The following is a 24,877-nucleotide window of genomic DNA, read 5'->3' as shown; positions in this document are numbered from 1 at the left end:
TTCAGGCTGCCTGCGCGCCCCTCCCCCCAACGCTTGATTGTTAGCTTGAATGGCTGGGTGAGGTGCCCCGCCCACGGAGAGAATCTCCTGACTAGGAAAGACAGCCTTGGCGCCCCTCCCAGACCGGGGCTCGGGGCGCGCGCGCGGTTTCTCGGCACGCCAATGGCCGGGGACCGCAGCATGGGGCGCGCGCGCGGTTTCTCAGCATGCCAGTGGATGGGGACTCTCTGGACCGCGGTACCGGGTGCACGTGTGCGCGGTTTCTCGTCACGCCAGTGGTCGGACCACGGCACGGGGGGGCGCGCGCGGTTTCTCAGGGTATGCTGGGGCGGCCGCCAGTGCCCAGGCTGCCATCCCCGAGTGTGGGCGGGCAGCTGCACGTGTGGGTTGACTCACCACAGGTGTACTCCCTCCTCGGCAACAGTCCTTTTGCTTTCAGTGTGTGTGTGGAACTCCGGAATGCTCAGAGGATAAATTTCTCTGTTTCTAGTTGATAAATTTGTTGAGATTTTGGGGAGATCTGTCAGACGCACTGCTCACGGCGCCATTTCCGTGACATCCCTCCTTTCATTATTAATGAAGCTGCTTCCCCTGTGCCCTTCCCACACTCATTCTCTTTGGGTCTCTAGGCCCAGGCACCACAGGGCTTCCACCCAGCTCCCTGGTGAGGAACTGAGAAGCCCTAAAAATATTGCTATGCCTCCAAGTCTGTTTTCTCGTCTGCAAACAAGGATGATGAACTGTTTATTAGATGTGTCACCAGCGTGGTGTCTGTGCTGTCCTTTGTCCTCACACCACCACCCTGAATCCTGCCATTTCTTGAGCTCCTACAGAGCTGGGGGCTACATTACACTTTTACCAGCCTTGTCTATTGAGTTTTGATGACGACTTTTAAAGGCCCGTCCTGTCTCCAGCCTCATTTCACCAATAAGACCACCAGGCTCCAAGAGGGCAGAGCCTTGCCCAGCACATAATCAGAGTGGTAGAACTTTCCCACCATCCCAGTCTCCAGGGAGGGCAGGAGATGTGTTCAATCACGTGGCCCATGACCTGATCAAGCCTGCCTGTGTTGAAACCCCAGACTAAACATAGAACGAGAAAAGGGCTTCCTAGTTGGTGAAAGTATTGGTATTCTGGGAGGCCGGGGACAAAAACTTCTGCCCCTGCTATCCCTGCCCTCTCCCCACTTCAGCATTTGCTGCCCTAGTGGATATCTCTCCATCTGATTGCTCATTTGTATCCTTTGTAATAAAAGGGTGGTTGTAAATGTAGCACTTGCCTGAGCAATGCGAGTCATTCTGACAAAATGTGGACACCGGAAGGGCAGTCATGTCCAAATTGTGGACCAATTGGATAGGACTGTGAGTAGCCTGTGACCCCGGGTTTGCAACTGGTTTCTGAGAGGGCGGGAAGTCTCATGGAACTGAGCCCATAGGCCTGAGGGCTCTGTGCTGACGCCGGGTGACGTCAGCATCGGATCGAACTGTGGGACACCCAGCTGGTGTCTGAGAACGTATGTTGGAATGCACGTGCCAGCTCCTGGATGAAGAGCCGCACCCCATTTCTTGGCTTTTCCTCAGCAGCTCCTCCTTGATCATAAGCCCATCATTTGATGCAGTAACATACCTTCTCCCACTAGGATGCTGCCTGCTGGTGCTCAACATGGTACCTGGTTGTGAAGACAGCACCAAGAAAGGAGTTTGGAGTAATTTCATCATTGAGGTGTGATAACCTAGCCTGCTGAAGGTTGACATTCACAATGAGAAACTCAAAAAGTAACTAACGACCTACCATCTCCCAACATAAGAAGTTCTCAAAAACCACAATGAGATATCACCTCACACCAGTCAGAATGGCGCTCATCAACAAAACAACACAGAATAAGTGCTGGCAAGGATGTGGAGAAAAGGGAGGGAACCCTCCTGCACTGCTGGTGGGAATGCAGACTGGTGCATCCACTGTGGAAAACAGTATGGAGATTCCTCCAAAAATTGAAAATTGAACTGCTTTTTGACCCAGCTATCCCACTTTTAGGAATTACCCCAAGAACATCATAGAACTGCTCCAAAAGGAGAAATGCACACCCATGTTTGTGGCAGCATTATTCATAATAGCGAAGATCTGGAAACAACCCAAGTGTCCGTCAGAGGACGAGTGGATTAAAAAGCTTTGGCACATATATACTATGGAATACTACTCAGCCATATGAAATGATGACATCGGATCATTTACAATAACATGGATGGACCTTGATAACATTATACGGAGTGAAATAAGTAAATCAGAAAAAACTAAGAACTATATGAATCCATACATAGATGGGACATAAAAATGAAACTAAGAGACATGGACAAGAATGTGATGGTAACGGGGGGGGGGGGGATGAGGGGGATGAGGCGAGGAAGGAGAGAGAGGGGTTGGGGGGAGGGGAGGGGCACAAAGAAAACCAGATAGAAGGTGACGGAAGACAATTTGACTTTGGGTGAGGGGTATGCAGCATAATCAAATGTCAAAATAATCTGGAGAAGTTTTCTCTCAACATATGTACCCTGATTTATCAATGTCACTGCATTAAATTTAATAATAATAAAAAAATGTTAAAAAAAAAAAAAGAGAATTTCTCAGAGCTGGCAGAAAGCACGGTGTTCAACTGCAATGTTTGAAACATGATTTTGAAAGGCGTGTTATCAATGGTGTGATGGGCAGAGCATGCTACATGTCATTCAGCAGTGTGAGAGCACGGCTGTCATGCCCAGTGTAACCGTTTCACAGAGGTTTTTTGAGTTACCTTCAAGACACTGGTGTCAGACTAAGACACAAGGAGGCTGCTCTCATGTTGAAAGCTCAGCTGGCCCTGGCTGAGTCCCCCAGCTCTACCGATGTTACCCACTCATTGTTGATATGGTCGGCAGGCCCCCTAAATCAAGTCTCTCCTTCTTTCATTAGTAAGAGACCAGTGATGGGAATAAAACACACAGCTTTATTTAAGACAGTTTTTTTTAAATCCGGCCTGTGATTCTCTGTTTTGTTCTTCTAACTCAACACATAAAACTGCCCATGTTCCTTCGTCTCTTCAACAAAACTGACTGAAGCCTCCTCCACCAATAACACTACATTAAAGTTCACATTTCCTGGTTACTTTCACACACATGGTCCTTTCCATTGTCTTTCTAGAGCAGAAAAGCTATGGTAATTTTTCTTTTTAAGTATGGGAGAACTGAAGCGTCCAACATAATGGCAAGCATGTATTAAACATTTATTCTGCATGGTCCTCGTTCATTTTTATGTATTTCCCCTTTGGTCCTGTCAATACCCTACAAAACCAGTGCTCTTAGTGACCCATTTACAGATGAGAAAACTGAGGCTCAACAGAGCCAAAGAGATTACTCAAGGCCACACATAGAGAGTGAGGTGCAGAGCCCAGCTTCTCACCCTGAGTGCACAAAGCCACCTCCATGGGCTTCTGGGTGCCCATCGAGGTGTCAACCTTAAAGGCAAGCCCCGCCCTGCCTTCTTTTTTTGGAATAACAACAGATTCAGACTCAATGGCATGCCAGATTCTTCCCTATTCCAATTTCTTTCTACTAATATTCGCCCTTGTGAGGTTGATGGAGTTAAGGCCACAGACAGGAAACCATGATGCTACTCACTCCTCAGCCCCCTGGCCTCCTCCTCCACCTCAAAGTTCTCTCCTGGCTTCCTGCTCAGCAACCTTCCCTGGCCCTCCTGCCGCCAGAATCCCCCTTCCCAGCCTTGTTCCCTGATACCTCCTCTTCTCTGCAATCCAGTCTGTCCTCCCCTTGACTCTTGCAGCCACACCCTCCGCCATCTCTTCAACCACCACCTCCATGTGGAAAATGTAGGTTCCAGGGGTCAAGTTAAAGCCTTTAACTTGTCCTATGTTTGAACAAATTATGGGGTGCATAGAGACCCAATAAATATTTGTTTAATTGGATCATAAACCCATACCGGTAATTAAAGTAACTTATGGTCTAAATGAATAAGGCACTGAAACCATGAGTAATAGCAGAATAAGAAGTCCTGGTATTCTAGGTGGATGCTAAGCACCGAACATGCTTCTACCTATTTGGTCCTCACCACAGTGCTAGGTAGGTGCCCTTTTATTCCCAGGTGGCTATTGGGAGAGCCTAGTTCTAGAGAGGTCATAACTAAGACAGAGTTCTGACTCCAACCTTTGGCTCCTCCACCCAGTATCTCACTGTGGCCTTGGTCAAAGGCCTGGTTCGGCCGGTCCTCAGGCCTCTTCATGAGATAAAGGAATTGAAGGAGGTCATCACCAAAGCCCATCTCCCCATGAAAATGCTGAGGGCCTCTCTGGAGTTCTCCCACTTGTGACATGCGCTCTGACGAGGACAATCACAGAGCAGGAGCCTCAGATCTTGTTAGCACGTGTGACTCACACAGCACTTCCTGCCAACGTGGGAAATGTTCTTGCAAAGCCCTGGATGGCAACCATGTCTCCTGTAACCTGGGGAGGGTGGCTGAGGAGGGGGAAGGGGGAAGACAAACTTTTCTCAGGATGTTCTCTCCTGTGTGTGATTTGGGCCTGAGAGCAACATCTGATGTTTAAACTGTGACCAGCTCTGAACCAAGGACACAAGCTGCTAGAAGGCACTTGAATTCACACCTGGGCCCCAAAGCGGGGCTGAGGCCTTGAATCCCCTGTCTGCTCCTCTGGCTCCCTCCCTCAGGGTGCTCCTGCCCAGGGACCCCCTCCCTGGCCTGTCTGGGACTGCTTCTTCCCTGACTCCCAGCCAGCCTATGGTTCCCAGGATCCCTGGGGGGCACACAGCCCCTCTCACTCACCATTGCTTCTCTTTCTCTAGCATTTGGCACCTGGAGAAGCCACACTGCCTACACAGCCCCCTCTTGAAGCTCTTAGAAGTGACAAGGTGTCATCAGGCCAGTGGACAGCAAAGGTACATTTCTCTCCTGCAGGATGAAGACCAGGATGTCTCAGTATGTTTGGGCTACTCTAACAGAATATCACAGATGACTGCAAACATTTACTAATCAAGGTGCCCACAAATCCAGTGTCTGGTGACAGCACCTCCCAGGTCTGCAGGTGGAGTCTTCCTATTGTGTCTGCACAAGGCAGAAAGAGGGAGCTCATCTCTCATGTGTCTTCTTACAAGGGCACTCATCCCATTCACAAGGGCTCCACTCCCACAGCCAAGTTGCCCCCAAAGGCCTCAGCTCCTGCTACCATTACACTGGAGGTCCAGGCCTCAGAGTATGAATTTGCGGGGGGACACAAACATTCAGTTCATGGCTCGGGGCAATCAGGAGACTTAGTGCTCTCAGCCCTGACGCTCAGCTTCTGAGTCAACCCAGGACCTGCAGAGAAGGTGGAACTGGCAGGACAAGCCAGGAACATCTTTGGATCTCAACCCTGGAAGGGCAAATAATAGACTATTCTGGAGCCTTCAAGGAGGGCAGAAAGGCTTCAGGGAGCTATGAGCCTGCAGTCACTCTGGAAGGCCACCCCAGTCATGCTGCACCCCTATACTTGTCCCCCAGAAAGCAAGGCTTCTTCTGTAGGTGATACCAAAGACAAGGATGCCAGGACCCCACCACAAATGTCACACACCAGCAGGACAAGCAGGGGTGGGCTTCTTAGGAGCAGCCTGGATCACAGACAGGATGAGGCCCCAAACCCCTCCCCACCTCTGCTACCCCATCATCCTGGGGTCCTCATCTCTGAGATCTGCAGGGCATTTGCTCAGAGGGTCATTATGAGAATTCAGTGGGGAATTGTTGGTTAGATAAAATATATTATGTTCACTTTGTTAAAGATAGCGCTGCCCACGTGAAAGCCTGTCGCGCAGGTGATATTAGTTGCCCTTCTTGCTTAGATGGGCATGATTATATTAATGTGTGTTGGGGCAGTCTGTGGGCAGGCAGGATCCTTGTAGCCTGGGGCTTGGTTTTAGGACTACGCTTTGACCACCCTTTTTGATGTAAGATGGTACACTCTCATGAGGAATCCCATTATGCCTCAGATAAGTGACTTTGTATCAGAGACTTCCTTGTTTGTATATTGAATTAAAGGTTTTGATTTCTACACTATAAAGTGGGGCAGACCGGGAGCTTGCTCTTTCTCAGTTCCTAAGATTAGCATTAGAGCAGAAAGCAGGTTGGAAAGCAGAGAAAGGCCACGTGGAGGAGAGGAGAAGCAGCCAAGATGGCGGAGTGTTAAAGGAGAAGCCAGTTTGTGCAGAGTTTGTGTAGAGAGAAGGAGATGAGAACAGAGGTGAATAAGGCTGGTGAGGTAGAAACCTTTGAATCTAGGAAACTTGGATAAGTCAGTAGCTTTGTGAGCACTGAATGAGTGGGTTTTGGAGCCCAGTGTGTGTTTTTACTTGCCTGCCGGGTGCAAGCTAGGATTAAAGCTAATGGCCCACCAGTTCTTGGCTCTATTGTTTCATTACTCTCTGTCTGAATCAAATGCGAACCTGCACGGGCCAGGCGGCTGTGATGGTGGCGCGGCAACTGGCTTTACAGGAATCTATGCACTGTTTGACAAGCTGTAATCATCGGCACCGCTACAACTGTTCAGGGGCATTTTGCTCCCATTTTAATTCCACAGATGTGCATGTTCACTGGTGACAAGCAATGCACCTGTGACAACATAGAATTCACTACAGCTGCTGCCTCCCTCTGCTGGTTCCACCTAAGTTTACTCTCAACTTTTGTGGTGGTTGCTTTGGCCAGATGCACACACAGCAAGAGGGACTAGACAAGCACAGCCATCACTCCTCAGGGCCCAGCTTGCCGGGCAAGACAGAATTCATCTCATTTTTTCCATCAACATCATAAACACAGAACTTGTCATCTTTCACTAATGAATGATGTCCCAGCAGTCCCGGGACCCAGGGCCTCCTTCAAGACCATGTCTCCTGCTCCTGACCATGTCTTTAGCTATGTTTCTCTGTTTGATGGACATGTGAGTTTAAGCTCACTGGAAATTTGTGCCTTGCCTTTGAAACAGTTTGCCTCCCGGTCAGGACTTTCCACCCCGCTTTTTGAGTAGGAACTTCCTCTCGCCAAGCCCTCCTCTGTAAAGGCATCTGCCCAAATTTGTTTCCCCAATAGCTTGGCTCTTGGACTAACAGGAATGAGGTTCTGAAAGAGACAGGCCAGAGGCTGACAAGCCTCTTCATGGCCAGAGGGGTGGAGAGGAGCCTGAGCCTGCTGCCCCTCCTAAACCCCACCTCCACCCATCTAAACTGCAGAAGCTCTCCGCTCATCCGCTTCACTGCAGTCACTGGGCTTTGAGTTTTAAGTAAGAATGTTAAACACACACACACACACATTCTGTAGTCTCCATGTCCCCTTCAGTTCTCTCATTTCACAGATGACTAGGGTGGGGCAATTTGCTTTGAAAAGTTAAAATACAAGTTCCCCACCCCACAACCAGAGGTCTGAATGCAAACTGCTCTCTGCCCCTGAGAGAAGGGCCTTGAATATCCTCACGTGCCAGGACTGGCTCACACAGTGCTCCTCTCAACAGATTCTTTTATTTTCATTTATTTATTTGTTTGTTTGTTTGTTTGTTTATTTATTTAGAGAGAGAGAGAGGGAAGCAGAGAAATGAGAAGCATCAACTCATAGTTGTGTCACTTTATTGTTCATTGATTGTTTCTCATACATGCATGACCAGGGAGCTCCAGCTGAGCCAATGACCCCCCTGCTCAGGCCAGCAACCTTGGGCTCAAGCTGGTGAGCTTGCACTCAAGCGGGTGACCTTGGAGTTTTGAATTTGTGACCTCATCATCCCAGGTTAATGCTCTATCCACTGTGCTACCTACGACCAGTCAGGCTCAACAGACCCTTAAAGGTTGGCTGGCGGGGCAGGGGACCTGCACCAGCCGCATCTGCCTGACATAGCTCCTGACAGTTTTTTCTCTACCTTCACTTGGAGATGAGAACTCCTTTATTGGATAGAACAGAGAAAGCATACCACATAGCTGAAGGCAGTCTTCATTTGATCTGCATGGTACTGTAATTTTTTAAAAATAATAATTTGTTAACAATTAAAAATCAGGAATTTTTGCATTTAAAAAATTCTAATTTTAGCTTTTTTGGGGAGGGATAAAAAAATCTGGCAATAACGGTTTTCATTTTCTCGTGGCAAAGATGGCCTGGAGCTGAGTGTCTTTGTTCCACTGAGATGGGGCACGAGCTCCAGGTCCTCACAGCCCCCAGCGCCTCTGCCTGACAGCGCCCTCTGCACCCACTGGCACCTCCTGCTGCCCTGCAGGCACGTGCTCCTACCAGGTCGGCCTTGCAGCTGCTTATTGCCTTGCACCCTCTCCAGGTTCAGCCACCCCTCTACCTCAATGCATATCTATTTGCGGCTCAGAGCATAAAAGAAAGAAACTTCAGCGAGCACCTGGAATGTGACCCTGGTCTCAAAGCTGAACATGACTACACAGCTGGCTGACTTTTACAGTCATGCGTGAGGAAACCAAGAGCTCTGTGGAAGAGGCTGCCTGGGACCTGCAAACCGAGCAGTGGAAGGAGCTGGAGCAAACGCAGGAGAAACAGATGCTGACCCTGGAGCTGGAGGAAGCGCTGGAGGAGGAGGCCAACCAGGTGTTTGAGATTCACCTGGAAATGGAGCAAACGCTGGAGGAGGATTCAGAGGTTCGTGAGTTGCAGCTTGCCCTGGATGTTGTGGAGAGCCAGCAGCGGTGGGAGGCCGGGGCTGAGGCTGAGGCTGAGGCTGAGGCTGAGGCTGAGGCTGAAGCTGAGGCCGGGTCCAGAGCTGCAAGGTCTGCGGAGCAGAAGGCGGCAGCAGCCCGGGGCTTGAGCCTGGCAGCGGGAGCTGGTGTTTTCAGTTCCTCTTTGGAGGATGAGGAGAATCGGACTGGAGTTGTGATCCGCAGTCTCCAGAAGGTGAGAGCCCAGAAGCAAGGAGTTCTTACTATGCTCCTGGTGGGTCTGCGATTTTGGGGACATAGGATGGATGTTATCATGCTCTCCAGAGCCAAGATGGAAATGCTGACTGCCATTGCCACGTGCTCCTCTTTGGGACAGTGTAAGACCTGCCAGGATGGCAGGAATGAGGGGGGTGGCTGACGCCCTATGTGCGTGGACTGATTTCCTGGACTACGACCGGAGTGGGCATTGGCTCCTTTGTTGGATGGACTTACGGATTATGGATTTTGGACAATGTGAAATACCCTGATGGGGGTGGAGGGTGGCTTTGCTGGAAGCACTCCCCTACCCCGGGAAGCTTTTCCCGAGGCTAGAAAGAAGGCCAAGGACATTTTGCGCTTTGGGCTAAGTGCTCAGAGACTGGTGAAGTGTACCTTTGTAATTGTTGAAACTGTATGATTTCTGCTGTTGTAATTTGTGTAATGTGCCTAATTTCCTTGCACAGGGATGCCGGTGGTATAGATTGTGGGTAGTAAAGTGAGCATAGGGGTGGATTGTTGGGCAGATAAAATGTATTATGCTCACTTTGTTAAAGAGGCCGTTGCCCAGGTGATATTAATGTGTGTTGAGAATCCTTGTAGCCTGGGGCTTGGTTTTGGGATTAAGCCTTTCCCACCCATTTTTGATGTGGGTTGGTATAATCCTATCATGCCTCACAGGGTGACTGTATTAGAGACTTCCCTATTTTGTATATTGGATTAAGGGTTTGGATTTCTACACTATATAATGGGAATGGAGCGGGAGCTTGCGCTCTTGGTTCCTGAGATTATCATTAGAAGAGAGAGCAGAGGAGAGCAGAGAAAGGCCACGTGGAGGAGGCCAGGAGAAGCAGCCAAGATGGCGGAGTGCTGAGTGAGATGCCAGTTTGTGTAGAGTTTGTATCTGGGATAAGGAAGGAGATGGGGAACAGAGGTGAATAAGTCTGGTGAGCTAGAAACCTTTGATTCTAGGAAACTCGGATAAGTCAGTAGCTTTGTGAGCACTGAATGTGACTGGGTTTTGGAGCCCAGTGTATATTTTTACTTGCCCGCCGGGTGCAAGCTAGAATTAAAGACTATGGCCCATCAGTTTTTGGCTCCGCTGTTTCTTTACTGACTGTCCGAATCCAATGCGAACCTGCATGGGCTGGGCTGCTCTGATGGTGGTCCTGGCCGTGGCTTCTGGCTTTACAACAGCCGTGCAAACAACGGTTGTGAACAAATGAAGGAGCTGCTATCTGCGCTGGCCCTGCTGTCAGGCTCAGAGCCTTGTCTGTGTGGCTTTTAACAAAGCATGGTGCGTTCCATATCTGATGAGAGTATGCATTTTTTTCCCCAGACAGTAAAAGTCCAAGGGATACAATTACTCAACAAGGCTCTCCAATACTTATTATCCAAAAGAAACAAGACTTACACCATCAACCCCAAAGATGTGCCAGAAATGAGTGCAGAGAGAAGAAACCTCTCAGAAAAGCCCTCTGGCCCTGGCATGGGAGCAGGGCCAGGCACTGACCTGGAAGTGAACGCCTGACCCGCCACAAGCCCTGCAGGGACCTCTCAGCCTGTCCAGCCGTTCTTCCTGAACTTAGATCAGGGGTCCCCAAACTACGGCCTGCGGGCCACATGCGGTCCCCTGAGGCCATTTATCCAGCCCCCGCCGCACTTCCGGAAGGGGCACCTCTTTCATTGGTGGTCAGAGGAGCATAGTTCCCATTGAAATACTGGTCAGTTTGTTGATTTAAATTTACTTGTTCTTTATTTTAAATATTGTATTTGTTCCCGTTTTTTGTTTTTGTTTTTTTTTTTTACTTTAAAATAAGATATGTGCAGTATGCATAGGAATTTGTTCATAGTTTTTCTTATAGTCCGGCCCTCCAGTGGTCTGAGGGACAGTGAACTGGCCCCCTGTGTAAAAAGTTTGGGGACCCCTGACTTAGATTGTCCTATCTAAGTTCCCAATAGACCTTGGGACCCAAAACAACATTTGGCTTTACTGCCTTTAAGTTTTCTTTTCTTCTTTCACTTCCTTCAGTTTCCTTCTCTGATGCCAGCCCAAGGGTGTGGCATCTTGGACCCCCCCTCCACCACCCAGGGCGACCCTGCTCTCTAATAATAAACAGATTTGTCATGTTTTTCCTTTGATTTAACATTTCCGTAAATGCCTTCTAGAAAAAAATTTGTTAGTGTCACAAAGTACGATGGAGCACTCCGTGTGCAATGGTTCAAAATAGTTTGGAGCCGTGGAACTTTTTCTTCAGGTAGACTTTTATGTGTAACTCCAATATGAACAGCAAACAAGAAAGGAGCCTCAGACTGAAGCATGGATAACAGAGGGTGGGCTCAGAGCCCCTCTGCTTAGTGGCCTTCCAATCCCCACTTCTACTCCACCCCTCAGGGGTTCACCAGAGTCTGAGAGTTTCACAGGTGTCATTTGAAAACCTTTGCTATGAAGTCTTGTTCATAGGTGAGTGAAATTGATGACAGTGTTGTGGAGGTAGTGGTGATGGCAGTGGCAGTGATGGCCATAGCGGCAGTGATAATCACTGTGGCAGTGGTGTAATTGTCATGGAGGATGGGGAGATGGCACAGGCAGTGATGGTCATATTGGCGGTTGGGGAAGGGGTGATAGTGGTGACAGTTAGTGGCAAAGGTGGAAATGCCTGTGGTGGTCATAGTGATTGCAGTGGTCATGGTGGTAGGGGCGGTGTTGATGTGGACAGTGATAGTGATAGTGGTAATGATGGTGATGGTGGTGATGGTGGTGATAGTGATGGTAGTGATGGAGGTGGTGGTGGTGATGGTGATGGTGATGGTTATGGAGGTGGTGGTGGTGGTGATGGTGGTGGTAGTGATGATGATGGTGGTGATGGAGGTGTAATGGTGGTATTGATGGTAATGGTGGTGATGGTGGTGATAGTGATGATGATGGTGGTGATGGTGATGGTGGTGATGGTGATGGTGATGGTGGTGATGGTGATGGAGGTGGTGATGGTTGTGTTGGCAATAACAGTGATGTTGATCATTGGAATGGTGGTAGAAGGGGGTATGGAAGTGGGGTGGTTGTGATGATGGTGATGGTGGTATTAAGGTTCATGGTGGTGACTTTAATGATTGTGGTTGTAGTGGTAGCATTATGATTAAGGCACTGGTGGTGATGGTGACTGTGTGTACAGTGGCTATGGTGGACCTAACATTGGTAGTGACAGTGGTCTGAGTTGTGAGGATTATGGCCATCGTGATGGTGACAGTAGTAGGAATTACAGACAAGGTTGTATTGGAGGAAAGAGTTTATTAAAATAATCTTAATCTCAGGTACTGTGGTAAGGAAAATAAGATGGTGAACCCCTTATTTGAAAAGTCTCCCTCCTTCTAATTCTTTTGTATTCTCAATGGTATATATTTTAGAGATAGAGGCACAGAGGGGATATTCAATAAATGTAACTTAATCTGATATCTTTATATCCTAAGGAAGTTGATCTAGAAAATTCAGGGTATCCCTACACCTAAAAAGACACATATTAAAGAGAAAGAAAATTCTTTCTATGAAAAGGAGATAAAGATATTTCAATACAAAGGACAACATAGCAAAAGGGTAGACTAATAAGAACCCCATAGAATGAGGGAGGTGGGTATAGACCCTACCCAGGAAGAAAAAGAAATGAGGAAATCGTTGTGTGTTGAGCCCCTCCAAAGGAGGCACAATAAGCCCACATTCCACAGGAGGACCAGAGCGCCCAAAGAGGTGACAGCACTGCCCACATCATAGCTGGAGCCCAAAGGCAGACTCCAGCCAGTCTGGCCCTCAGCACTACACAGTTCTTGAACAAAGATTTGAAGTTAGCCAGATGAACCCAGAATTCCGTTTACTAGTCCTTGCTAAGCCGTGTTAACCACCTAGGACAGTATCAGGTGGTCCAGAGCTGTTGTGCATGAATATGCCTGACAGGGCTGTTTCATCTGTTTTCAGGAGCCCCATTGCCCAATGTGACATCTGCCTTGGGTTTTCACTTGTGAATAGATGAGTCACATGACCGTGCGAGGTAGGCCAGTACTCCTGACCACTGGGGGCCCAGCTTCTCTCTAATAGTTATGTGATTTTTGTGACTCTATTCTATACAGAGACTGTAAAATATTTTTTTCCTTGCAGTTGATTTCTCATGCGATAAAGGCAATAAATACTTATTGATGACATTTTGAAAAATATTTAAAATATGATTAAAAAACAGAAAAAGGGCATTCCTGGTCTTCCCATCAGCAGACCAGCACAGCCAACCTCTGTGTCTAGCTTTCACTCAGGCATGAGTTAGGGATTATTTTTTCTTACAGAAGTAAGCTTAGTATCTATAAAACAAATTTGTATCTTTTGCTTAATATAAAATAAAGTCACAAGCATTTTCTCAAGCCATTACATGTAAAATAGCATCCACTCACGTAATCTTTGGGCAACTTTTTTCTTGGGTACCTATGAGGTGTCAGGAACAGGCTGGGTCAAGGGGATAAACAGGACAGTGAGGTCACCTCCTACACTAGTGGTGAAGGTGGCGTTGCACTCACAGTGAACCCAGGAAGGGGTTGAGTCAGGGAGCTGAGCATATGCAGAACTGAACACTCAGGGCTGCGTGCTCACGGCGATGCCCCCCGAGTAGCCTCTGATTCTGTGCTGCCAGCCCCACCTACACAAAGCTGTCCTGTCCACAACACTGTGCACACCTCACATGACATGTTCACTAGCTTTGAGAATGAATGTTGATTTAAATGTGTTTAGTTATGAGAACTTGCAAGGTAGTTTTAGGAAACTGTCATAGAATAAGTGGAAATGATCCAAGATGTCTCCAAACTAGCTTGTGAATCAATCAATGAATCCATCAATTGTAAAACAACTAGAAGGCTTTCAGAAGTGCCATCTGCTCAGGAGCCATGGCCAGAGCAAGGTCCCAGCTGTGGCTGCTCCCCAGAAGGCACAGTCTGCGGGAGGCTGCAGCAGGCCTTCCATCTTTGTCCAGCTCCATCCAGCACAGAAGACCCCTGAGCTGTTCCTCAGAGGTACCTCATGGTGGGAGGGCACTGTGATACTTTTGACTGACTGCATTGTGCCCAAAGGGTAGTCCCAATTCAGACATTTTCTCCCTGGAGACCAGGCTGCAGAGAGGTGGGCCTGCAGCTGTGAGGCATGGATAATCCTAACAGTGATACAACAACTCTGACTTTGTGTCTTGAGCTGACACTGCAAGCCACTCACACTCTGAGAACTGAGCATATTTCAGAGCAATCAAATTTTAACAGAATGGGCCATGGACAGTTGGCTCAGTGGATATAGCGTAAGCCTGGTGCATGAACGTCTTGAGTTCGATTCCTGGTCAGGGCACACAAGAGAAGTGACCACTTGCTTCTCTTCCCTTCCCTCTCCCCTTCTCTTCCTTATCTCCTCCCACAGCCAGTGACTCAATTAGTTCGAGCATCATCCCTGGGCACTGAGGATAGCTTCATTGGTCTGAGCACAGTGGTAGGATTCAAATAATTTAACAATCGTTCTCTGCCCTAAGGACCGTTCTAAGTATAAAAAAAAAAAGATATACCAAAAGGTGGTTTATTATTTTATGCATTTAATACTTAAATAAGAACAATAAAAGGTACACAAAACTAGATTATATTATAAGAGTTTTAAAATATTAATGAAAAAATATTAAATAATACCTGACAAAAAATAATCAAACTGTTATTTAAGATACTTTCAGGCCCTGGCTGGTTGGCTCAGAGGTAGAGCGTCAGCCTGGTGTGTGGAAGTCCCGGGTTCAATTCCCAGCCAGGGCACACAGGAGAAGTGCCCATCTGCTTCTTCGCCCTTCCCCCTCTCCTTTCTCTCTCTCTCTCTCTTCCCCTCCTGCAGCCAAGGCTCCATTGGAGCAAAATTGGCCTGGACGCTGAGGATGGCTCCATGATCTCCATCTCAGGCACTAGAATGGCTCCAATTGCAGCAGAGCAATGCCCCAGAGGGGCCGAGCATCACTCCCTGGTGGGCATGCCAGGTGGATCCCGGTCAGGTGCATGCGGGTGTCTGTCTCTCTGACTCTCCCCTGCTTCTCACTTTGGAAAAAAAAAAAAAGATACTTTCATATTGCTTCTTGGTTGATGTCCTCACTTGCAATTTTTTTCACCTATGGACAGAATAAACATTACTACAGGCATTTAGAACACGCTGTTGGGCAGATAAACATTAAAAAAGAGTAAGGAATATAAATTTGTGATTTCCACATTGGGCAGGTGCCCAGGCACCCACCTTAGAGAGAACCCTGATTACAAGTGCCATTTTAACTTTGAGTTCACCAAACTCAACAAAAAATTAGGTATTGATTCTGCTGAAGTGGTATAAACTAGTTGAATCCTATCAATGTCCAAGCATCAGCCTCAGGCGCTAAAAATAGCTCTGTTGATTTGAGGATCAGCCCCAGACAGGGTTTGCCAGGTGGATCCCAGTTGGGGTGCATGCAAGAGTCTGTCTCACTATCTCCCCTCTTTTCACTTAAAAAATTAACAGAATGAAAGCAGCCTCTGTACCCTACCTTCTTGTGTTCCCAAAAGTAAGCCCTGTGTATTAGTACAATTTAACCCAACAGCCAATTAAGGCAGCATACCTAGAAGTCCTCTATAGAGAATTGTACAGGTTAATAATTGTAAGTGAAGCCTGAATTTTTAAATTTATTTTTTGATCCAATTGTGCAGGACCATGCATAGGTCTGGGCATAAAATTGGTGCTTCACATTTGTGGATGATTGTGACTCTCAGGTCTGAATTAGACACAGTGCCTACAAGTGCCCAACCATTGGTACAATTAGACTGTGACTTCTAGCTCAGACAGGAGCCCCAGCCTCCATCACCCACTCCTGAGTTCACAGATTCAAATGGGACTCTCAGCCAGAAACACCTTACAGACACACCAGAAATAGTGTTTTATCTGCACACCCTGTGACCAGTCAAGTTGACACATAAAACTAACCATCACACCATCCCTGGGCAATTGAATGCTGCCCCCCTGTTAAAAGAAATTATTTAGAGTTGAGCATAATGCTGTGGAAAAGTGTTCATGAAACATAAAATTAAAAGAAAGGAACCTAGCTATAGGCAGATACGCATATTGGGGCCCACCTTGTGTTAAATGGGAGGTTCGCATGTTTGTACGTGTTTGTGTGTGAATAGGGAAAACCCTGGGAAGGAGTTAACAAATCATGAGTGGTGGGAACAGAAAGAGTGGACTTTGAGGTGATTTTTACTTTATAAATTAAGCTGCTGATTGATTATTGTTGTTACTAGTATATACTATTTGAAAGTGAAATAAAAATTATTTAGTACTTGAAAACCTAATATTGGTGTTTGAATTTATTTAGTGTTGTGGACTCAAATATATATCATAAGCAGTAAGGTATTTGACTTCAAAAGAAACGAGAATATTCATCGTAATTACATACCTAGGCAAAATCTCTAGACACCCTTCCCCCACCCCCCCCCCCACTTGTGTGTATAAGGAAGCATGCCAGAGAGCATGTGCAGCAGCTCTGCTTGGACAGCAGAAGGGCAGGAACACCAAAGGCTTGCTAAGGGCTCGAGTAGACAAGGGCTGGTCAGCATTTAATGGGAACCAGCTAGACCAAGCTCTAGAAAGATGCACATTGACATGATGAGTTTAAAAAAAAAAAAAGAAAGAAAACTTCTCCATCTACTACAAAGAATTCTTGCCAAAACAAGTTCACCTTGCCTCTTGTCCAGCCTTCAGATGGACTTCCATTGGTTGAGGAAACAACAGTGGAGTCAGGTTTGCTCTGGTCTGAAAGTTTGTGTCACCCCAAAATTCATATGTTGAAAACCTAAATGTCCAAGGTGATGATATTTGGAGGTGAGCCTTGGAGGTGCTTAAGTCAAGTGGGCAGAGCCTCACAAACAGGTCTAGGGACCTTATATTAAAGAAAGACCTGTTTGTGAGGCTCTGCCCACTTTTCTATATATAGAGACCAACCAGGCCCTGACTGGTTGGCTCAGCAATAGAGCGTCACCCAGCATGTGGAAGTCACGGGGTTAATTCCTGGTCAGGGCACACAGGAGAAGTGACCATCTGCTTCTCCACCCCTCCTCCCCCTCTCTATCTCTCTCTTCCCCTCCTGCAGCTATGTCTGAAATGAGCAAGTTGACTCTAGGAGCTGAAGAGGGCTCCATGGCCTCTTCTCAGGTGCTAAAATTGCTCAGTTGCCAAGCAATGGAGCAGCAGCCCCAGACGGGGGTTACTGGGAGGATCCTGTCGGGGCGCATGCAGGAGTCTGTTCTATCCACCAACCTGCCTCTCACTTGATAAAAAATAATACATAAATAAATAATAAATGTGCCCCCAGAGCTCCCTATCCACCCCCTCTCCCTCCTTCCCCACTCCAGCACATACTGAGGAAAGGCCATGGGAGGACACAAGAAAAAAGTGGTCATCTGCCACCCAGAGAGAGCACCCTCACCAGAACCCAATCTGTAGGCACCTGGATCTCAGACTTCTCAGCCTCCATAACTGTGAGCAACACGTTTGTTTGATGAGCCACCCTGTCTATGGCATTTATTGTAGCAGCCTGAGCTGACTAAGAAAGCAACTGAGATCTCCTTTAGAGACTCATCTGACACAACCAGAAAAATTCACACGCAGCATATGACAACATCTGATCCAACGTGCTGCCCTGCCCCCATCCCCTCTTCTTCTGTGACAATGCGTGGTTAACCAAATATTTTCAAACTATATTTTTTCCTACTAGAATTAGCAGAAAAACATAAATATCATATTTAAAATACAATTGTCTTTCTCAGGCACAATAATTTTAAGAAAACGTTAGTTCTTTCCTTAATATATTGTTTTAAGTTTTTCACTCATTTGAGGAATCCAGTGAACAATGTGAACTGAGGAATGGAATTGAGACAGAGGAGAGATCAAAGGGACCAGAGGAAAAGAGGACAGAGGGAAAGGGGATGATAGGAAGGAATAAACCTGAAGGGAAGGGGGGAGGGTGCTATGGGGAGGGGGGAAGGGACATGTTGAGGGGAATATGGCGATGGGGGATACAATCGGGGCAACACTAGAATCTATATAAACACAATGAATTAAAATCAATTAAAAAAAGACACAATAAATAGTAAACTTAGAGGGAAAAGAAAAAGTTTTTCCTACAGGAAGAAGAGAGCCAATTTAATTACAAAATTACTTTAAGGTAGAAAAACTATGCCTTTCAAATTTCAAATACTTAATTTGTGACAATTCTGATCCATAAGGTCAATATCAAAAGATGAACTGTTCTCCTGTGTGCACAGAATTGCACCACCACATGTGTTTTTAAGATCATAAAGGTGTCCTCTTGTGGCTGTATTAGTTTTCAATTTCATTATATAAAATTATCCCATACCTAACAGCTTAAAGCAATGCCCATCTGTCTGCTCACAGCTTGTTAGGTGAAAAGTCCAAAGCTGGCGTGGCTGAGACTCTGCCCAGGTCTTACAAGACTGAAATCAAAGTATCAGATGGGTGCATTCCTTTCTGGAGGTTCTAGGGCAGATCTGGCCTGCAAGCTTGTTTCAGTTTTTGGACAAATGAGTTGTTGGACCTGGGTCCCTGTTTCGTTTGCTGGCTGGCAGAGCGGGGGTTACTTTCAGCTCCTAGACAGCACTTGCATTCCTTGCCACACAGTCTCCTCCATCTCCAAAACCAGCAAAGGAGAATGTCTCTCACATCAAGTCTCACACTTTAAATCTCTCTTCCCAGGAAAAGCCCAGTCCCTTCTCAGAGTTCACCTGATTAGGACAGGCTCACCCAGGGAGACCACCTTTCTTTAAAGTCAGCTGATTGGGGATCTTAATATCAATTGCAAAATTTCTTCCCAGCAGCATCTGGATTAGCATTTGATTGAATAACTGGGAGAAAGGTGGGGGGGGGGGGGGGGCAAAGGGCAGGTCCTAGTGGCCATCTTAGAGTACTCCCTACCAGAGTGGCTTAGCCTGCCTCGTTGTCTGCTTTATTCAGAAAGAGCAGGAAGGGTCCTTTATTTCTAATAATTTCAATATGCCAGAAAATGAAACTTATTTTGTAGCTGACAATTTATTCTGTGGCCAAACTGGCAAAATTTCAGACAGCAGGAGCGGCCCGTGCGCAGTGAGGCTGTAGTGGGGGGGAAGACACCGGAGGGGCCCGCGCCGGGCTGAAGGAGGGAAGCGGGCGAGCGAAGTCCCAGGGAGCGCCGCTGTGGCCGAGTTACCCGCCCCTTCCGGGCGCGAGGCGCTGTGAGGAGGGCTGAAACCCAGCGGACTCGCCCCGGCAGCCAGCGAGGCGCTGCCGCCGCCGCCGCCCCAGTCCGGCCTCCCTCGGCTTCGGCGCTCCCGTCGTGGGGCCCGGTTCCCTCGCACACCCAGCCCCAGCGGCCCCAGAGCCTGTCTTCGGCCTTCCGAAAGCCCCGGCGCCAGCCCGGGCCCTTGATGGGGAGGATGACGGAGCTGCAGTCGGCACTGCTACTGCGAGGACAGCTGGCAGAACTCAACAAAAATCCAGTGGAAGGCTTTTCAGCAGGTTTAATAGATGACAATGATCTCTACCGGTGGGAAGTCCTTATTATTGGTCCTCCAGAAACACTTTATGAAGGTGGTGTTTTTAAGGCTCATCTCACTTTCCTAAAAGAATATCCCCTCCGGCCTCCTAAAATGAAATTCATTACAGAAATCTGGCACCCAAATGTTGATAAAAATGGTGATGTATGCTTTTCAATTCTTCATGAGCCTGGTGAAGATAAATATGGTTATGAAAAAACAGAGGAACGCTGGCTCCCCATTCATACTGTGGAAACTATCATGATTAGTGTTATTTCTATGCTGGCAGACCCCAGTGGAGACTCACCTGCTAATGTTAGTGCTGTGAAAGAATGGAGGGAAGACAGAAACAGAGAATTCAAAAGGAAAGTTGCCCATTGTGTAAGAAAAGGCCAAGAGACTGCTTTTGAGTGACATTTATTCAACAGCTGTAACTTCGTTTATTTCAGGGTCTCCAATTGAGAAACAGGGCACTGTTTTTCCTGCACTCTACCCACCTATTGCTGGACTTCTGTTGTAACAAATTGGCAAACACTGGCTGGAACTGGGCTGCAATAAAACATGCCAGTATCAGTGCTGACAAGAGCCTAACAAGTGCCAACTTACAGATGATTACACATTTTGAATTCTAATGAACTGTTTTAACCTTCAGGAAGAATTGTAAAGACCTGTACATAGCACAACATGATCCAGATAATATATATACTGTTCATGTACATCCACAAATACACCTTGTACCAAATAATGCTTTCTTGTAGTAGAATAAGAATTGTGTAAATTCTAAAAGATTTTAGCAGGTTTTCTTCCCCTAACTCATTGTTTCTTGTTTTAAAAGACTCTAAAAGCATGTCAGATGAAAAGCAATTAGGATTAAAAGTTTCCATTTAATTTCCTTTAAAGCATTGAGGCTTCATTAACTCTTCATTAAAAAAAAAAAAATTTCAGACAGCAAAATAAAACCCAGCCCATTCTGAAAACAGTTTGTACAGGACCTTACATTCAAGTCTCTCACCAGCCTTACTATCATCGGGACTCCTCAGACACCGCAAGCCACCACACAGTCTCCAGGCACAGCTGGGGGCCTGCGCAGGTGGTCCTACCTGTCATCTCCGTAGCAGTCACCACTCTCAGAAGGAGCTCCAATTACTGAAACCTTCACTCCTCAACGTGTGGTCCAGACCGGTGACATCCACACCACCTGAAAGTTTGGAAGAAGTGCACCATCTCAGGCCTTGCCCAGAATGCTGAGCCAGAGCATGCCTTTCAACACCACTCTGGATAATTCACGTGTGTGTCGGGGTTTGAGGAGCACTGGTATAAACCACATGCCCAAGGACCAGAAGCAGCTCTGTCTGCAGCAAAACCCACTGACGACCAGGTGGAGACAGAATATGTCACATTGTCCCCGCACAACTCCACGAGGGTCCCTGCCCAGGCCAGCCCTGGTAACGGGTTAGCTTCACACTGTATGTGGCATTTGAGAGGAATCTCTTAACTCAGGTGAGTTCCCTAAACTCATTCCACTTCCTGCTATGCTAAAGCCAGTGAGTGCAGGGAGGTGATGCAGGCCTGGCCCAGGTCAGTCAGCTGGTAAGATTGCTGTGCTCCTGACTTACAGGCCTTCACTGTGACATGGGACAGCAAGTGCTGCCTGCACAGGGTCAGAGGTGAAGCATCTGGCATCCGTGCCCAAAAAGTGCAGAGAGACAGAATGAGAACAGACCGGGCTGGCCTGCTCACTGCCTGACTGATGATAGCTTCTGGGGTCATTGAGGCCAGCATCAGTGTGTGGTTCGGATGCCTCTTCAGTGCCAGTGAATGACAGGCCCTCTCTGTGCAGAGAACCTGCACCTGGGAAGCAAGTACCCCGGTATGGCCACCTGGGCCCTCTCCTAACCCTGACTGCACCACTGTCTGCCTCCAGGACCACAGGGCAGCCACTGGGAGGCGGGACACCGATACACGGGAAACTTCTGGGTTTAAAGTACAACTCCTTACTGTCTAGCGCCATGTCACCAATTTGGCAAAGTGCTTGACATTTTCCTCAAACACCCAATCCTCCTGGTCTGGCTTAACTTGCCAGGTGCCCCACAGTTGCCCGGGGCTGGGAATGGCAGCCCCAACCTGAGGTGCTCACTGCGGTCACTCAGGGATCCCCACAGATGGAGGAACTGCAAGCTCATATGTTGCCCTGAGTGGAGGAAAGAGCACTCTGGAGGGCCTTGCACCAGCTGCAAGGTTAACAGCATCACTTAAGCTCACAACTCTTGGCTGGAACTAGTCCCGAGCTCACCCAGCCATAGGGCAGGCAGTGTCGGCAGGCATGGCAGGAAATGGAACTGCAATGTCACTGAGTGTCACTCATGAAGTGCCAGCCCAGAAAGAAAGGCTGATGGAACATGTGGGAGGTCTAAATGTCCCAAAGCCCCCTTTCGTCACCCTGTCTTCATACATAACTGAGGACATGATTCAGGAGCCCCAAAGCCCCTCCTCCACCTGACTTTCAGACATCTAGTGAGGGTACAGGAGGCAGGCGGCCTGGGCTTGCAAGATGCATACTGGCCTGTTCTTTTGTACCACCAGCTCTACCCAGGGCCCGCTGAAGGCCTGCACCAGCCCTCAGTTCTTCTCTCACACAGTAAGAGGATAGGTTTCCGTGGTGGGATTCAGGCCTGCAGTGCTGGGAAGGCCTGTGGCTGGATGAGGGGTCTCCCTGGGCCAGGAGGCCCCAGATCCTGGGTCTTCAGTTTGTCATCATCAGAACACTGGCTCTATAAATCCCAAAAGCACAGTTTTACTGCAGGTTTGAGGCTGGGTGGCCTGCATCCTGGTCTTGGCACTGTTCCTTACCCACAGGTGATTCTGAGCACGTCACTTAACCTTGCTGGGTCTCGGTTTCCTCACGTGTAACCTGGGGGCCTTAGCAGCATCACCCTCCTAGGGCAGCATTGACGGATGAGGGCAAAAGAGTCAGGAGATTAAGAGTTGTGGGGACTGGCCCTGGCTGGTTGGCTCAGTGGTAGAGCATTGGCCTGGCATGTGAATGTCCCAGGTTTGATTCCTGGTCAAGGCACACAGAAGTGACCACCTGCTTCTCCACTCTTTCCCCTCCCCCTTCACTCTATGCATCCTGCAGCCATGGCTCGATTGATTAATTCGAGTGAATTGGCCCTGAATGCTAAAGATGGCTCTGAGGCCTGCCTCAAGTGCTAAAAATAGTTCGGTTGCCGAGCAATGGAATAATGCCCCAGATGGGCAGAGTATCTCCCTACAGGGGATTTGCTGGAAAGATCCATCCTGGTCCAGGCACATGAAATCTGTCTCTCTGCCTCCTCTGCTCTCACTTAATTAAAAAAATTAAAAAAGAGTTGTGGGGACTAAACATGCAGCCTTCACAGCCTGAATCTCATCCTAGACTCCCACTGTCACACCGCAGAGAGTAGATGGCTTTAGGTATGGTTTGGACATACAACTGCATCCCTCCCTGTCCAGACCTTCCAGACTGCTATGCTGTATCACGGTACTGCCTGTGTACAGGAAGTACCCAGAACACTGCTGGCCGAGCACATGGAATTGTCAGTTAGGTGGACCTCAGTGCATAGCCATGGCTAGGGATGCTCAAGAAGAACTTGCTGGTCACTCTTAGTTATTTCCTGTGGGGAACAAGCTTCCCACTTCTTACACACTCCTGGGCCCCCGTGACCACGCCGGGCCCAATGGGGAGCACTCACATTTATCATGCAAACACTCTTGGGAAGGCAATTCTCAGGGTGGTCTACATTCTCAACTGGGGCCACTTCATGGATGGAACCATGTTTAGACTATGCATGTTGACTGTCTCCCAGCTCTGCCCTGGTCCCTGCCAGGGACACCACGAATGGGTGGATATCCCAGCCTGGCAGAGGACAGGAGCCCCTGGTCTCTTCACACTCAGATCCCACTCATTGACTCTTCGGCCTCAGGGGTTGCAGCAGTGCCAACCACAGAAGGTGCCTTGGCATCCCGGTGGACCCTGTGCCAGGGGCCTGTTGACGACAGGGGGCATGCCACAGGTGCTGAAAACAGGATTTGGCCCTATGCACACAGTGATTGGGGCTCATAAGCATATGGTATTTCACACCCCCATATTTAGATTTTTTAATTTATTTATTTTATAGAGAGAGGAGAGAGAGGGGGGAACAAGAAATGTCAACTCATAGATGCTTCACTTTAGTTGTTCATTGCTTGCTTGTTGTTTGTCATGTGTGTCCTGACCCGGCAAGCCCAGGGTTTTGAACCAGTGACCTCAGCATCCCAAGTCGATGCTCTATCCACTGTGTCACCATAGGCCAGGCTTACACCCCCCCATATTTAGAAATCAGCAGCATTTCTAAAAGTCTGGGGCTGAAAGCAGCTGATTTTCAAAAGCATCAATTTCTTTAAAGGGTATTTTTGTTGGTTGTTGTTTTGGAATACTACAGTCATTTTCTCATTTTGAGCAGTTCAGTTTAAGAAAAACATCACCTGTCCAGGAAAACCATTGTAACCTGCTATGTTTCAAAGGAGCTAATTTTGGATGGGCCTCAGGAGTTTCTAGATCTCTAGTATAGTCATGTGTTCTCAGAGGAGAAGAGAGAAGCACCTTTACCAAACAGAGGTGGCGACTGCTGCCACCCCCCTTCTATGCTTTCCAAAATGTCTCATTCTTGGGTGGCTTTCATGAATGGGGGACAAGGCTTCCTTGGGGTCACTTAAGAAATTGGTGGGGCCCTTCCTGTTGTCACCATGATAGGGAGGAACACTGACAGCATGTCAGATACAAATCAGGAACTCCAGAAGGGTCCCTCACAGCAAAGAATCACTCCACTTCCTGTGTGACTTTCAAACATCTTTTTGACATCTGTGGGTGATGATCTGTTCCCTATTACCTGAGCCTAAACCAAATTCCATTTGCCATGTAAACATTGTGTATTGTTTTACGTGGTTTAAAATACATAGTCTAGCCACTGCACACTTCAAGAGAAGACTGTACTCTGATTTGTTTAAAATTTTCCCAAAAAAAGCCAAGACCAACAGGGCACAAGTGCACTCAATGGCTTTCTAGCTGTTTAAGTGGGCAGGACCACACCTGGCTCTGGTTGATTTGTAGTGATTCCACATTTAGAAGCAGGCCAGTGTGCAGACATCACTCAGAGGATCCTTCACCTAGAAAGGCACATTGGCAAAGGGTTTCTCAGGTGGTGAGCTAGAAGGGATGAGGAAAAGTGAGATGAAATATTTATCTTAGGTCCCAAATATTTAAATGTATACACTGACCCAAACCTTAACTGTGTCCAAGAGAAAAGAAATGTCCATGTATTAAG

The 24,877-nt window shown here is 47.7% G+C and overlaps 1 pseudogene; it reads left to right on the top strand.

The window, feature by feature from the left end:
* Positions 1 to 19,380: 19,380 nt before the first annotated feature.
* Positions 19,381 to 20,446, top strand: LOC136397830 (ubiquitin-conjugating enzyme E2 G1 pseudogene; annotated as a pseudogene).
* The last annotated feature ends 4,431 nt before the right edge of the window (positions 20,447 to 24,877 follow it).

This window comes from Saccopteryx leptura, chromosome 3 (genome assembly GCF_036850995.1).
Source record: "Saccopteryx leptura isolate mSacLep1 chromosome 3, mSacLep1_pri_phased_curated, whole genome shotgun sequence".
In the NCBI taxonomy this organism is placed as follows: domain Eukaryota; kingdom Metazoa; phylum Chordata; class Mammalia; order Chiroptera; family Emballonuridae; genus Saccopteryx; species Saccopteryx leptura.
Note: the sequence above shows the minus strand (reverse complement) of the source record. Positions and strands in the feature narration are given on the sequence as shown.